The 12,557-nt window shown below is 33.1% G+C and overlaps 1 protein-coding gene across 9 annotated transcripts in view; it reads right to left on the reverse strand.

Moving 5' to 3' along the window:
* The window catches only part of LOC145291956 (uncharacterized), an 80,880-nt gene that overhangs the window by 44,214 nt on the left and 24,109 nt on the right, over positions 1–12,557 (reverse strand). The window contains exon 2 of one of the 9 annotated variants that reach the window (XM_080137954.1): positions 11,619–11,693. The exons of the other annotated variants lie outside the window; for them this stretch is intronic. The gene's annotated coding sequence lies outside the window, so the exon portion shown is untranslated. The remainder of the gene's footprint in view (positions 1–11,618; positions 11,694–12,557) is intronic. 9 annotated transcript variants of the gene reach the window in all.

A 12,557-nucleotide genomic window follows, 5' to 3' on the forward strand; every position in this document is an offset into this window, starting at 1 on the left:
TGGATATTTGTTATTGGAATTTGAGATTCTTCTATACTGGTTTCCATTCGAAGTCCGAAGGTTTTTATGGCTTTTTCTTTTCTGTTAAATAGGTTTCTATATTTGGGGTCAAAAGTACATTGATAAGCAGGGTTTGTTGGACAAGACTTTAGTTTCAGGTAGTATTGTAAGCCAAGTTTTTCCCGTCTGAGCTTTAGGGGTGCTTCGTGGGCTTCTGCATATAGGCTTTCTTTGGGGGATGTTCTATATGCTCTCAAGATTAGTCTTAGTCCTTCATGGTGAATGGGGTCAAGGATATTTAAGTAGGAAGGCCTTGCTGACCCATAAATGAAACAGCCATAGTCCAGTTTCGAACGAATTAGAGTCCTGTATAGTTTTAGGAGCGTTTGTTGGTCTGCTCCCCAGTCTGTGTTAGCGACAACTCTTAATAATTGTAGTGCTTTGTGGCATTTCTACTTTAAATATCTCAGATGGGAGAATAAAATTCAATTTTTTGTCAAAAATGATCCCTAGGTATTTATATTGATCAGTAATATCAATTTTTTTGCCATCGAGTTTGAGGGTTGGATCGTTGTGCATTTTTTTAATATTACAGAAGTGCATGCACTTCGTTTTAGACTCGGAAAATTTAAGACCATTTTCTGTGGCCCACCGGTTTATTTTGTTTAGGTTCAGCTGCAACTGTCGCTCTATTGTTTGGACATTTTTTGATCTATAACAGTTCAAGAAGTCATCGACATATAGGGAGCAGTCGGTTCCAGGACTTAGGCATTTGGTAATATTGTTAATCTTTATATTAAATAAAGTGACTGATAGTATGCTTCCTTGTGGGACCCCTTCCTCCTGGTTTTCGAGGTCAGAAAGGGTGGATCCCACACGGACCCTAAAGTCCCTGTCAGATAAAAAATCTTATTAATTCGGGTAGTCTTCCCTTTAGACCTAGATTGTGCAGGTCTTTCATAATGCCATATCTCCATGTTGTCTTGTAGGCTTTTTCCAAATCAAAGAAGACGGTCGTTATGTGTTCTTTTTTATGTACCCCTCTCTAATGAAAGTTTCCAGGTGTACCAGGTTGTCAATGGTGCTTCTTTTATTTCTAAATCCACTTTGGAGTCTGTTATCAGGCCATTTGCTTCGAGGTACCAGGTTAATCTTTTGTTTAGCATTCTTTCGAATGTTTTGCATACGCAACTTGTCAATGCTTTGGGTCGGTAGCTTGTGGGATCAGACTTAACTTTATCAGGTTTGGGGATGGGGATCACTGTTGCTTGTTTCCATATGTCAGGGAGTTTACCCCTGATCCAAATGTCATTGAAGATGTTTTGGAGGTAGATTAAGGATTTTTGAGGTAGTTGTTTCAAGAACTCGTAGTGGGTCTCATCTGGCCCTGTTGCAGTGTTGTGTGAACTGTTTATGGCATCGGTTAATTCAGATAGGATGAAAGGTTTGTTGTAGTCTTCTACATTGTCTGAGTTGAAGTTTAGTTTGTTTCTTTCAGCATCTAGTTTGATTTTTTTGAATCGTGGTTTATAATTTTTTGTAGAGGAGTTTTTTTGATAAGGTTTTTGCGAGTACATTTGCTATATCTTTTTTGCTGGTTATTTTTGTATTATCTTTAGACAGGTGTTTTAGCGGTGTTGGTTGATTTTTACCAGCTATCTTTCTAACCATATTCCAGATTTGTTCTGTTTTGGTGTTAGAGTTCAGTTTGCTGATATAGACTCTCCAGGACATTCTTTTGGCCTCCTTAATTGTTCTACGGGCTGTTGCTCGGTTTTGTTTGAACTGGTCTAGATTGTGGGTAGTGGGACGACTTTTAAATTTTCGCAGTGCAGCTTTACGTAATCTTACCGCCTTTTGGCAATCTTCATTAAACCAAGGTCTTTTATATTTTTGGGATTTGGAGCCTCCAACCCAACAAGGATACAGGAAAAGTATACTCATCTTGCTGGTGGATTCAAGCACCTGTGGTTCTTCCATTTCTTTCTGAAAGCCTCGTTTTCAGTAAGAATTTTAGTTTTTCAGCCGTGTTTAGTCCATTATTCAGCAAGTTAATTGATCCTCCAGCCACCGCTTACTAAATCAGTTTATTGTATAGTGTGGGAAGTGCAAGCATATTTTCTTGTTATGTCTATCTGATTTAGGGCTAGACATGACCAACCGATTGATTGGATCGGGCCTATCCAACCGATTGATTGGATCGGGCCTATCCAACTGCCCGTCTTAGCTTAAGTAAGGGCCAAAGAGGTGTGTTGCATCTCATGTCCTTAAAATACCCTGGACATGATCTGCTCAACCACCAGGATTCTGTTCGTAAGCCTTACGGGATGCCACCCATGGTCAACAGGTGGCTCCATTGAGGGACTTTTACCCTCTGCAGGAGAGCAGTCAGCGTATTCTAATGCCACACCGACAGGGCTAGTATGTCAGTTGACTATTACCGAAAAAGCAAGAGAAATAATTAGTGAATTTTCAGTGAAAGGCTGAGGGAAGAAGGGTGAAAGAGAAGGGTACAGGTAGCCCCATTGAGGGACTTCTACTCTCTGTAGGGAGGTAGTCGGCATATTCTGATGCCCTGTCAACAGGGTCAAGTGGAATCTGGTCAGATTTTGAAAAACAATTTTTTAATAGAATATATTTGTTTTTTTTTCTTTCTTTTTGGTTTTCTATTTAACCCATAGTTGGGACCCTAACAGGTACTACCACTCCGGGTCAGAGTGGACCTGGGAGCAATGGCAATTAAAGGGTGGCTCCATGCTGCCCAAAGTCCACAAAGGTCATATCCAGGACCGGGAAGTAGGGAAGGAAAAAGAAAGGAGAGGGAAGGGAGCTGTTTTTGTTGAACATAATTAAGTTTTAAAAAAGAGAAACAAAAATAGAAATCGATGTAGGTGCATTTTGTCTCAGAAAGCCAATAGGCAGCCTGATTTGGTAGCACCAACCATAAGGTTTGGTCTTTGAGGAATACAGTGACAAGAAAGGATGGAGCTGGCTCACTCTTCACAGTAACGGATTCAATCATTGAAACCTGACGTAACGCTAGAGGTCCTAGCCAGATCTGTCAAACAGTCAGACTGTCGCTAATGAATGAAAAGCTTTTTAAAAACCATTAGAAAACTTGCACTGAAAGAGAAAAATAGAATAATTTATACTGAAATTGGACTTATTCAGTATTGAAAAAAAAAAAAAAAAAAAAATCAAAAGGGAAGAGTTTTATTGCTTATGTGAAACAACATTCGTGAATAAATATTGTTTTATGGATTTAAAAACTTAAATTTGTTTATTATTTACGTAAAAAGTTGCATAAAAGAGAGGGACCCCCCCCCCCTAAAAAAAAAAAACAACAAAAAAAAAAAAAAAAACAATTTGATTTCTACTAAAACTGAATTTTTATTTAACACTAACGGTGGGTACCCGGTCTTAGATGCGTGTGGTTGAGGGGGAATGAAAACAAAGCGAAGTAATAACCCCGTTTAAATATTATAAAAACAATGGTAAAACTATCAAGAAAAAAAAAAATTGTGGAAAAAAAAAAAAAAAAAAAAAAAAAAAAAAAATTAAAAAATGAACGTGATGCAATACGAACAGTTCGGCGGTGCCCAGGTGTTTAAAAAATCCCCAAAAAGTTTGATAAGCTTGAACTCTAATCATTGAGGCAAAAGTGCGAAGAACGTGAATTAACTAAAAAGTGAATGAATTCTAAATTATTTTTTTGTTTTCTCGAATTCTAAATGAATTTGTTTTAATTTTAATTTAAGTGTAATGCAAGTGAATTCACGATATCGTTGCGTTGTAATAATAAACAGTAAAGAATTCATTCTTTGTGTAAAAATAAATGTTTAGTTCAAATAATAAAGGTATAGTTATATTTCCAGATTAGAGTCGTTTGGTTAGTTCTGCAAGTTGCGTCTTACACTAACTAAAAAAAAAAAAAAAAAAAAAAAAAAAAGCAAAAAGAAGAGAATAATAATCGGTGAGGTGTCTTTTTATATTTTTTATTTTATTTTATTTAGGGTAAAAACAGAAAGCATAAATCAGGCAAAGCAGATGAGTTCATTTTATTTATATAGAGAAGAAAATAAATAAAAAAGCAAAATCAAGAATTATGTATCTAAAATTATGTATGTTTGAAGCAAGAGAATCAACTGCAAAAACTGAATTATGTATAAAAAACAATAATTAAACAAATAAATTAAAATCAAATAATAATTTTGAAAATGATTTAAGTTCAAAGAAATAATTTGAATATGAAGTTACTAATAAAGAAATATTTTTAAAGCAAACATTCTGCATAAATACTAAAAACTGAATAATTAATGAATTTTGGGTTTTTATTTAGAATTTGACTTCATAAATATATATGTATAATACAAATTTTTATGATATATGTACCCACCAAAAATCATGTAAATTGATTAAGTTTTTTTTTGTAAAATAAGAAACTCAAATTTTATGAGGAGAGATGAGAGAACCAGGAGCATCCATTCTTTTTTCTTTTTTTTAAATATGTTGAAATTCAAGGGCAGATAACCATAGCTTTTGTAAACATGGCTATTACGAAGGTCACAGAACAATTCAATTCAACTACCAAGATTTTGTGTGTATTTAAAATAATTAAAACTGGTTTTAGTAAATTCTGATTTTGTTTTAGTAAAAAACTACTTAATTTACATCACATTTCTCACTGTGGAAGAAAAATAATTTTGACCCCAAAGCCAACCCAGTCTGGGCCATTATTAAGTTGGCCTTTCTCTTTTGGTTGAAGTACAGTTGTTAGTTAGTCCCTTGCAGTTCAAGGAGGTCCACCTTCCTAGTTTTTGAGAATGGGTTAACCCATTGCTAATTGCCTGAAGTGCCCCTAGCAACGAATGCTGACGAAGCTTCCCCGGCATTTTTTGCAAACTAGTGTACTCTTCTGCTAAGGCGCTGGCTTTTTAATCCCACTTTTTGACTCTTGCGTCACAATCTTGCTTTGGGAGGGAGATAAATAACTTCCCTTGGTACCAAAGCCAACAAAGTCAAGATGATTGTGGAGATGGCTTGTTCTCTGGTCCTGTGCAGTTCTAGGTGGTCCACCTTCCCAGGTTTTGCCTTCTCCCTTGGAGAAAGATTTAGTTTATTGCTAATCATCTGAGGCACCCCAACTGGCCAATGCTGATGGAGATACCCATTTTTTTTTTTTTATAGGCCAGAGTTCTCTAAGGCGATGGCTTTTCAAATTCCACTTTCCAAACCTTGTGTCACATTATTCCATTGTGGGGGATGGGGAGATAAAGTAATACTTTTTTTTTTTTTTTTTTTAAATATCAAGTCAGTTTTTTTTTCTGCATTTTTTTTGTATATGATTAAACTTGCTATTACTATTTTTAAACTAAAACACAATTTTCAGTAAAACCAAAATGTTTAAAACTATAGTGGAAATAAAATGTTTAGTGATAAATAAATTGAGGACAAGCTAAATCCATACACAGTATATACTTTATTGATCATCTTTCATGAGCAATGTTTCCTTCCAAAGACTGCCCATCTGTAGAACACAATACTGTGAGGTACTTCACAGCTGTCTACAAGTTCATTTTAAAATCCAATATTAACAAATTCTTTTTGAGCCACTCTCTTAGATGTATATGGTGTGGTCACGTGACACTGGTTCTCGTTAGATCACTGATGTTAAGCAACGTTGAACCTGGTCAGTACCAAACAAGCAACTTTTTGGGAATACCAGGTGCTGTATGTAGGACGTCGACATTTCCCTGCAAGAGCTTCGGAAGCCTAACATCATCATCTTCCCTAATAGGAATATACATGCGACTGAGGTCAGCTTGTTAATTTCATACTCATGAAACCTCCTCCTTTAGGGGAAGCATATCCAACCTGCCTATTTCAGTTAGTGCTGTTTTGGTGTGGGACAGTACAGAACCTGAAGTTTGCGGATTTTATTCTTCTGGAAAGACACCTTTGAAGAAGAAAAAAAAAATGGTTCTCTTATATGATAGGCATACTAAAATTACTGATTTTGTCAGATTCAGGAGCAAAAGTAGAATCAATGTTTTAGTTTTAAACTTCAAGCCATAAATTTTTATTTTAAGAGTTTCAAAATTACTTTTGAATAACAATGCTTACTACAGTAAAGACATGTTAACAATTTAAAAATATATTAATAAAAAAGCAGAAATATTTTTTCACCTAGATGAAAGACAAACAGTATAAAATTGACCATTCCATTTTAGAATACAGCTAGAATTAATCCTTTCATTATTAAAATAGATCTGTCACTTTCACAGATACTCTTGAAAAAAAGTATGGGAGAAAGTATAGAGAAATGAAATCACCAATGTTCGGTGGATGTGAGATGTCAAAATATCAAACCTGCAACAACATCTAACAAAAAGATAATAGCATTTAATTCAGATGGCATGAATTTGTACATATAAACCAGTAATAGTTGGATCCATCAATGTACTAAAATTGTGGCCTCTCAAGTTGACGGGCAAGGTACTTGTGGTGCTATTTACTCAAATTGCAGTGGGCCCAGAAGCGAAAATAGGCAAAAAAAAAATTTTTTTTTTAAATAAAAAAATAATGAAGTTGGCCCATACCTTAAAAGTTAATATTTCTGAAATTTATAAAAATCTGAGCAAACAAAAAAGTCTCTACCCTGTCTAAAAGTGAAATGGATGTATGAAATTTAAGAAATAGCTCTAAAACTTATATTCAATTAGTCAAATTAGTTCAATGAAAAACTCATAGTGGCCAGAAAATATTTTAATGATAAAAAGCACTGAGTGATTCTAATGTTTTTTTTTAAAGCTTCAAAATTACTTAAATTCCAATTAAAAACCAAAAAGTGACACCCTTTTGATAAAATAAAACTATAGAAAAATTAGAATTTTAAATCCAGTATTTTTCAGCATTGAGGCTTTTTCTGGAAGACATCCTAAATTACAAAAAAGCATCCAATTCTGATCTTTCCAGTGTTGCCTTCAGCTATTTACTGGAGTCAAAAAACCAAAAAAAAAAAAGACCCAAAACATTTTTCATGTATTCATATAGAATTTACAGTTACAGTTTCCATGGTTTTCAAAATAATTGAGCTGAGTTTCTGTTAATCATTTTTACAACAAAATCTCATCCATGCAACACACATGATGGAAAATCCGTGAAGAAAACAGTTTCTGATGATAAGCTAGTATATTACTACAAACAAAATAAGGGGTGGTGGAGTGGTAGTGGCTATTTTCTTTTTGAAAAAACATGTGTTACATGCTAAATATCACTTTAAAACCTTCAATAACCAATGGATTTTAACATAACATACTTGTACAATGCTATAAAATAGATTCATTGAATAATCTCAAGTTGAAAATGTAAAAGCACATCAGATTTCTTCCAATATTTACCATTCCTACTAGACTCAGTTTTTGAGCACATTCCCTGACCTGTATGCAATTATGTCAGCCTTATCTGGCCAGTACCATTTACCTTTTTTGGAATACTTCATTATTGAAACTTCTATGTCAGAATACACAATTGTATCAGGAAATTTTTTCCATCATATAAGACTAAGGCCCAATCACTTATATAGTTTCTTTCCTCTGTTCATATCTTCAATAGTTAATGATGGATCCTTACTAAAATTTGTTTTTAACATTTCAATAGTTAAACCATCATAACAATAATGTGCATCTTACTAATGAATATTTTCCCAAGGTTTATTTTATCAACTCTGAAATTTGTGCTTGACTAATATAAACTGTTAACCTCTTCATATAATCTTTATAAAAATTGGCTGAGTTTTGTACAATCACATGATTCTTTTTAAAACAGAGATTTGGCTGAGCCTTCAATTCCATCAACATGTGATGCAGCAAAATATTTCCAGGAAACCTTGCACTGAATTAAAAAAAAAAATTTTTTTTTTTTTTTTTTTTTTTTAGATAAATATAGATGCCTGTTTAATAATGTATCTTCTAGTTCTGATTGATGACATATCTGTAGATTACAAGCATATAACCTTTTTCAAATTTAATGTAGTCTGTCAAAACATTTATAAATAAATGTAAAAACAGAATTCTTTCCTTTGTCTCGGTTACCTGTAATTGTCAGAAATGGTTGGCAAACTTTGTTCTTATTCTACATAGAAGTAAATAAATTCCAAGACCACAAAGCACATTGAATTTCATTTTGATGTTCACAACTGTGCAACCATTGCTAAGTCTTACACTGTAAAATACGGCACTCATCTCTTTATCCTCTGTAAACACTAGACTAAATGCATTTGATTCTTACATGTTCTTTGAAATAAAAGAATTTACTGAAAAGATAATTTTACTCTTGTTTTTGATCTATTCACAGATATTCCATTTCAGTTTTGATCTATTCTTCCCAAAAAACTCAGCATCATTTTTCTCTATCTAACAAGAATAAAACAAATAAAGATCGTCATCACAAAAAATGCTTGACCAAAAGTGTTCATTCTAAGAAATAGCTAGACATTTGATTTTTAGAATAAAATTTTCATGAATTTCACACGTCTGGATGCTGATCTTTAAGCAACAATACATTTGAAGGCTGCAGAGATGTAAATTTACTGAGCTCCACGGTAATGTCAGAGTTCCATGCATTGCAGACATGATATATACAACATTTGTATTTACATTAAAGTTAACTTTTTGTTCTTTTCTGTAAATCTCTGGTTCATTCTTTGTCCATGGTTATGTTTGATTTCGGGATTAAATTCCAATCCTACCCATTAGTAACAGGTGGCTCTTTGTTTTGTAGCTGGCTTAGGCAGGTTGTTATCTATTGGACACCTTTTCTCAATGATTGAGGAGTCTGGAACCCTTTGGCAGATTTGACGGAGTGATTCAAGAATTTCTTGCTATCCTATTTTTTTATTTTTTTTTTTACATAACCAAGATGGACACTCAACTTTTTTATGATGTCCCTTTTATATTCATTGCTTCTTGCTGACTTTTTCGAAGGGCTGAAATTCTGGTGTTTTCTTGTTCTTGAAAAGATAGATCCATTCTTTCCATAGATGTGTTTTTCACTCCATGTTTCCATCGTAAAACTGAATCAACAAACAATATTTTGGATATGGAAGACAGTAGTTATAAGTCAAAGACTTTCTATTTGAATTAACAGTAAAGTCACTTTGAAATTTTAACATTCTATTCATCATTAAATACAATTACTTAGTAATATGTCCATTTATTTTCAATAAGTTTTGATACAAAGTATCTACTAATAATTTACACAAAATGAAAAACAATTTATTTTATTACTATTTCTATTTTTTAAAAAGAGATAATGAATGCACTTTTTGTAACTATGCTAATGTACTTTTATCAAAAATTTGAGTCAAGTAAAGTATTAATGAGGAGTAAAGTGTAAAAAAAAAAAAAAAAAAAAAAATTATATGTATATATATATATATATATATTTTACAAAATGGGTTGTTTTACTTTTGAAGTTTAATAAAATAAACTCCCTCACTGTTGCTTTCCTAACACCAAATGTAGGTGTATGCTTATGAAAAAATTAGAAATTATTTTAGAAAATTCCATTTCATTGAAACAAAAACTAGTATGAAACAAGCCACGTGTGCGTGGTCACCCTCTGGTGCTGCATGTGAGATGACACCACAAAAAATAGTGAAGAAATGATGAATGTGAGAAGTGTGAAGGGCCAACGTTGGCATCACATTTTCACCAAGTTTCAGAAAAATCTAATGGATGGAGTAAAAAGTGTAATTTTTTGCAATTTTGATGCATTTGTGATCCCTTTTGAGCTCCTGGAAACACAATCCCAGTGAAAATGGACAAACGGTGCAATTTCACGCCTTAAGACATGTATATTTGAATTCAGTACCATGGAAAACCACTATATAGACATACATATCAAATTTTTGAGTAATATGAAAAAAAAAAAAGAGCTCCAAAAAGACATGTTTTTTATACACCTAAAAGTTCCAGAGGGATGAGAACCAGAATTTTGCCAGGGTCAACCATACTGAATTTATATTAAGAATAATGGTCTAAATGGGCCAAGTTTCAGGAAAATCCAATGGATGGATCAAATGCTATGAGGCAAAAAGTGTCATTTTCGGCCATCTTGGGGCATTTTTTAACCTCAGAACCTCTGGGGATGCCAAATCCCAGTGTAAACGGATAATTGTGCATTATCACGTATATTTGAGTATATGCACGCATATTTGGGTTGATCACTGTGAAAAACCACTATTTAGTCAAACATATCAAGTTTTTGTTGAAAAATATGAAAAAAGAGCCACGAAAAGGCATGTTTTTAGCACTAAAAATCCACGGGGACGCAAACCAGAATTTTGCCAGGATCACTCATACTGGATTTATATTAAGAACAACGGGCTCCACATTTTGCTCAAGTTTCAGAAAAATCTAAGGGATGGATCAAAAGTTATGGGGCAAAACGTGTCATTTTTTAAAAACCATTTTGGGGCTTGAGCCCTTGGGGACACAACAGGATTTTTGCAAAAAAACTTTTACTGTGCACATCTATTTAATGAAATACAATTTGTGGCAAAATTTCAGGAAAAAACTAATGGATGGCTATCTAGCAATCGTCCGGACGCCACTGAAAACATAGGTCCCTCTCCAATAAATTGGAGGACCAATATTGCATCTAATAGTTTTAGTTTTTTTTTCCTTGAAACACATTCACATTTATTTTACATTGCACCAAAGACATTTTTTACTGAAAAAAAAAAAAAAAAAAGTTTCATTTACCAATAATTTTAAAAAGCAGTATTTTGCAACCAATAATTTTCAGCTTAGTTGATAAAAATGAAATACATGTTTGAAGATAATACTAAATAATTATATAATGCTCCCTATATGGATTGAGCATATTAAGTGATAAACTGCCATTAGTGTATTAAGTGATGCTCTGTGTATAAACAAATGGAGCTTCGGCGTTTGGACAATGTCTGAACACTTAATTCAAATGCCCATCGTAGCAGCAGCTGAATAGTGTAACAGAAGCGCTAACTGTTGTCTAGGCAGTTGAATTTCAATCCTGGCTTGAGGCAGTTGCTTGTCTAGCTGCACTGATGAGCTGTAATACAGCAAAACGGTCCTGTATGTGGATGAGCTTATATATATATATATATATATATATATATATATATATAACAAAAGGTGTTTTTTTTACACTAATCAGTGCGGATTTGAAATCTTTTTAAGAAATATTTCTATATAGAGCGTTAACTTTAAGGGACGGCGTTGTCCAAACCAAATGATCAATTCTATCATTACAGAAACTAACATTAAGAACATTATTCTAATTTGTTGCCAAATTTTAATATTTTTCTACTTCATAGAGCTTTGGAAATTGGACAGATTTTGCATGGGTAATGTACATGATGCCATGGTGTAACATGAAAAATACTGTAATTCACAGCAGTTCAAGGAATAAAATTTACCAAACTATTGTAATAATTAGAAGACTTCATAAAAAATTAGAAAAACCTGTTAGAAAAAAATAAACAATTTATACAGTTTTTAAAAATGTCCTTCATATCTGAATTTAATGCATATGACACTACAAACAAAACAATTACATATATATATTAGCTGTACCCTGGCACGCGTTGCTGTGGCTCCATTTGGTGTAATTGAAGAATCCCCATCACCGCGGTTTTAGCACCCTGCAATCTACCAAAAAAAATATTTTGTTATATAGGAACGCGAGACGGACATTTCCAACCCCAAAAAGAAAAAAAAGAATGGGGGAAAATAAATAATAAAAAAAATGTGTTCCTAGTGCTACCTGTAAGGAAAATACTGGAAAAAGAAAAAAGTAAAGAAAAAAAATAAATAAACAATGAAAATAGAGAGAAAGGCATCGAACAAAGCAAAATGTAACGGAAATGATTTATGATATGTTTATTAAAAAAAAAAAAAAAGAAAGAGATGGGAAAGTCCCCGGCTGTTTTACAAAGAAAGAAACGATGAAAGAGAAGAAATAAATAAACAAAATGGAAAGATTGTGGAAACAGAAACATAGGAAATTAAAGTAAACAAATAAATAAGTAAATAAATAAATAAAAATATAAAGAAAGGATGTTAAACTTGCTGAAAAAAGAGGAAACACAGAAAGAGAGAAGAAATAAATTTGAGAAATGGAAAGATCAAGAAAACGAAAAAAAAAACAGGAAAGATACATGAAACCCCCCCAAAAAATACAATAAAAGAATCCAAAGAAACGATGTTATAATTGCCGAAGAACGCGAAATAAAATGGAATTGAAGTATGATAATGTCTATTTTAATGAAAGAAAATGTAAAGTTTTTTTGTTTTGTTTTTAACCAACGTAAAAGTAAGCGTGGTGCGTTTCACCTAAATTGCAGTTCAGTTTTTTATGAAAACCCAACCCAGTGTTCGTTCATAATTGTCTCCTATGAACGGTCACGGACGGTATAAATGGGTGGCGGTGGAAGTATGAATTTATTAGAGAGTAGAATTTTGGCAGTGTACTCTCACCAGATAAAATATAGGAAGCTCCGATCAGCGAGGTAG

The sequence above is a fragment of the Euprymna scolopes genome, chromosome 2 (genome assembly GCF_053919585.1).
Source record: "Euprymna scolopes isolate OS-2025 chromosome 2, ASM5391958v1, whole genome shotgun sequence".
Classification (NCBI taxonomy): domain Eukaryota; kingdom Metazoa; phylum Mollusca; class Cephalopoda; order Sepiida; family Sepiolidae; genus Euprymna; species Euprymna scolopes.